The sequence below is a fragment of the Eptatretus burgeri genome, chromosome 3 (assembly GCF_056783735.1).
Source record: "Eptatretus burgeri isolate ZD-2024b chromosome 3, Ebu_testis_v1, whole genome shotgun sequence".
NCBI lineage: Eukaryota > Metazoa > Chordata > Myxini > Myxiniformes > Myxinidae > Eptatretus > Eptatretus burgeri.
This window is the reverse complement of record NC_140963.1, coordinates 43,796,569-43,800,888: the sequence shown is the minus strand read 5'-3', so window position 1 is coordinate 43,800,888 and position 4,320 is coordinate 43,796,569. Positions and strand designations below refer to the sequence as shown.

General features: G+C 40.3%; 1 long non-coding RNA gene across 1 annotated transcript in view; it reads right to left on the bottom strand.

Moving 5' to 3' along the window:
• Window positions 1-469: 469 nt before the first annotated feature.
• Window positions 470-4,320, bottom strand: part of LOC147029782 (uncharacterized) — a 43,862-nt gene continuing 40,011 nt past the window's right edge. The window contains exons 2-3 of the long non-coding RNA XR_015055749.1: window positions 2,022-2,090; window positions 470-1,738 (exon numbers count right to left, since the gene is read on the bottom strand). This is a non-coding gene — a long non-coding RNA (uncharacterized LOC147029782). The remainder of the gene's footprint in view (window positions 1,739-2,021; window positions 2,091-4,320) is intronic.

Genomic DNA, 4,320 nt, shown 5'->3' with positions numbered 1-4,320 from the left:
GTTTGAAGTGTCACATATAATTTTAAAGCCAACATACCCAGAGAAGAAGGAATCAGGGCCTTCTGTATGAAAACCAGAGAAAGTTCAGTGACTCACCTATTCCCTAACCATGACGGATCAACTTCAATGGGCTGTGTGTTGATCTGTGGAGATTCAGCTTTGCTTCTTATATAATACCCTGTGACGTATATCTTCCAATCTATTTTCTTTGCTTTTCCACTCCAGAGGCCCGTTTTGGTTTTTGGCCTCGAACATTGTTCAATGTGGCATTAATAAAAGAAAGAAACAAATACTTACGATGTTTGTACTTGAGCTTAGCCGCAATAGATGATGTCATCTTATACTTAAAGGAAGGTAATGAACTCTCAAATTAAAGATCAGATTGAAAAGAAAATAATTAGTTTAATTATTATTCAAAGTTACATAAAGCAACAGCTTGACAACTGTAATGAAATTTACAATGATCACAAACATTAACTTTGTTGTCCAAATCAATCAATCCAAATTTTAATATCTCACTATCCATCAGGGTGAAAGGTTGTGCCATGTTATAGTCGGTCCCATCAAGATAATAAATCGATGGTCCCATAGAGACCTGCTAAGGGGGAACAGATTCATACAGCAGATCATTCAAATTAATGAAAATCCACCTTAACGAGACTGCGAAGGAAATATTGAATAAATATTACTTTGCTGTGGCAAGCAGTACTCGATTCCACAGTTCTCTCTGTGCAAAAGTCAACTTTCTTGCAGTATGGCCCGGGAAAACGTCAGGTTAAAATGTCAGGTGAAATGTCTGGGAAAAACGTTTGGTAACAATGCATATGGGAATAAATTGTGTGAACTATGTCTTGAAAAAAACAGTGACTACAATTGTGGCAAAGTGAAAATCATATTTGCTCATTATCAAAGTTATGGAGAGATTGTGGCAGCAATAAATGTGAGATGGACTGAGATGGATTCATCTGGATTTGGGTGGACAGCTTATGGAGAGAAATAGCCAAATTATGGGAATGGAATGTTGCAATGTGGAAACCTTCACTCGACACTAGAAGATTTCATCGATGATAGCACATGGCATGCCGAAGTTAAAGGGAATATCCGGTGTTAGCTGAAAAATATTTCACATATTTTGGTACATGGAATCGACAAAATGAAAGAAATCCCCATGTGTTTCGATGAAAGGAAAGGAATCCTTTTGGTAGAAGGAAAAGATGTAACAAATGATATAGCACATGGGAATGCCAAACTGAAAGGAGTCCCCTGTGTTAATGCAAAAAGCGGTAACAACTAATAGCACAAGGGATAAAAAAAAATGAAAGAAGTTCCCTGTGTTAACTCCAAAATAGGGAAAAGATTATATATAGCACGAATAACCGCCAAAATGGAGGTCCCGGGTGTTAACTCCAAAATATGTAACAGCTAATAAAACATGGAACCACCAAAATGAAGGTAGCTCAAAAAGTCTGTGTTAACTCAAAAAGGTATAACAATTAATAATACATAGAATAAGGCTGGTGTTGGCTTAACGGTTAAGGTGGCTGACTTAGGATCTTCGGGTCTTGAGTTTGAGCGCCTGTCATGTTGTTAAAATAACACCAGGTGGTTGACTTGTCCAGACACTCGACCAGTCATCCTTCCAAGGTTGGCAAAATGAGTACCAGCTTACTGGTAACAGGGGCACTGCATCATTGATACAGCAACACTTCCAGAAAATGATGCAACCAGCAGCCCTCGGCTATAAACAACCACAACAACAAAGAATCAATTTAATGAAGAAAATCTCATGTGTTAACATCAAAAGTTGTCAAAAATGATGGTACGTGGAATTGGCAAAATGATTGGAGACTGTCAAGCTGAAAAGATGTAACAGATTATAATACATGGGATCCCCAAAATGAATGAAGTACCATGTTTAACTCAAGAATGTTAAACAGATAAGAGCTATCAGATGGAATGGCCAAAATGAAGGGAGACCCCTGTGTTAACTCAAAATATATAATCTATTATACAATGCGAACCCTGGTGTCCATTGGCACGTTCAGCTCTCTCCCGTTTCCAGAAGCCGCTTCCGCTTTGCATTTGAATAGCTCCACATACAGGGATAGCAAAAAATTCAACCAGAAGAAAAGCACAATACTAAGTGAGATACATTTTGAATGTATACATACAACATCAAATCACAGTTTGTTTAACAGTGCGGTAAGATACTACATGGGCTGACGGGATGGCCTTAAAGTATGCGCACTCACCTCTAAGCTGTATCGCTTGGGTTTCAATCATGACCCAGCTATAAACTGTCATCCCAGTGTTTCACAGAATGGGTGATTCATCATTGTGTGTGCCATTCCTTGGATAGACGTTCAGCTAAACGTTCAATCTTGCGAAATTTGTTGATGGACTAATGGACGTTAAAGATCCCCATGTTGTCCTTCGCAAAGAGTAGTTAATCTATTGCCAGCACCATTTCCAAATTATTGTCTGAACTACTGCTGAGAAGGCAATGGCAAACCACTCAGTATGACTCTTGCTCGGGAAGCTTCTTCGGTGCAATGACACTCTGTGACAGAGTGTCAGGATTACCACAAAGTTGAACAAACTATGTCAGCATTGTTAATAACTTTAGCCTAGACTGGAAGTCTTTGAACAAAGGTTACAGTGCAGGGCGATTCTTTAATTCAATAAAAACATCCATTTCACATTGTGACCAAAAAATAATGTTTATTAATAAACTTCAAAGATGTCCAAAATAGACAAATTTAATATTCGGTGGACTCGATGACATAGTTTGTTAAGAGTTAGGACATCAGTTTTGAGTCGAGGAGATTGGCGTTTCATACCCAAGCCAAGTAATGAGTTAGTTTAGAGAGAGAGGAGGGAGAGAGGGTGGGGAGGGGGAGAGGGGAGAGAGAAAGAGAGAGAAGAGTGGGAGAGAGAGAGGGGGAGATAGAGGGAGGGGGAGGGAGAACAATCAGTGGGGAGGGGAAAACAATGGGAGTGGAGAGAGAGGGAGTGAGAAGGGTGGGGAAGCTTCCTTCTGTACCCATCCTATCTACACAATTCCTTCCCATGCCATTAAGCTCCACACCCATTGTTTGCCAAGCCTCCATCTATTTTGTGCTTCAATTCTACTGCTTTGTTATTTTTTTTTCTCTGTCTCTGTCCGTCTCTCTCTGTCTGTCTCTCTCTCTGTCTCCTTTTGTCCCGTTGCATCCTGATCCATTCAGTGTTCCAGCTCTTTCATGAGCCTTGACTGTTTACAAAAAAACTTTTTTTGATACGTTGGCAACCATTGTGCAGGCTTGATGGCCGAAATGGTCTCTTTCTGTGTTGAAGTTCCTTGGAAGGGAAGTCATCTATTATATATTGTGAACCATGGTGTCTATTCGTGTGTTCATCTGTCTTCCGTTTACGTTGTATTTGAAAAGCTCAACATTCAATTTTGAAAAGATGAGAAAACAGGAATGAGTACTATTGATGCCTATTGATTTTTCACAACTACGATTTCTGCCCTCTTTTATGAAAAATCCAACCTCCACCACCCAATGCTGCATCACCATTTTGTGGTGGGTAGTATAAGTAGCTCAGAACATTGGTTCTGAACAAAACCAAGAGTGCAACACAATTCATCTTTTTAAAGTCCATGAAATAATTTGAATTGATAGATTAACTGAAACTTTTCCCATCACTGGGGATGGGTACTTTTGCTTGGTTTTCCCCATCACTGTGGATGGGTACTTTTGCAACTAGAGTATAAGTTGGACATTCTAAAATGAAGGAAGTCTCCTGTGTTAACCCCCAAAAATGTAACAGACAATACATAAAATCATCAACATGAAAGGAGACCCTGTGTTAACTTTGAAAGATGTAACAGATACTGATTTGTAATAACACATGGGATTATGTAAAAAGAGAAATATCCTGTTTAACTCAACAATATATAACAAATAATTTATACGCTCGCAATTTAATGGAACCAGAGGGTTGCCTCGCACACCCTTGATCCGGCTCCGTTAATTTGGTTCGGAGGCGGGATGGATTTTAATCCCACTCCTCGACAACAGTGTTACAGTTTTCCGCCCGCCGGCATGCGGGCGGCCGCGTTTAGCTAATAGCGGCCGCGCTCGCCCACCGACGTATCAATCGAGTCGCAGCTTTCGGAACAACGCCGAAATCCAGCTATGGGTGTGTTTTTAATGCACACCACAGCCTAGTCAACACTCTACCCGTGCTACAGGGTCCGATCGCCGAATGGTCGATTTACTTAATTAATCGCGCGGGCAGACTACCGAGAGACTGTACCTCAACGAGGCCTGCTTG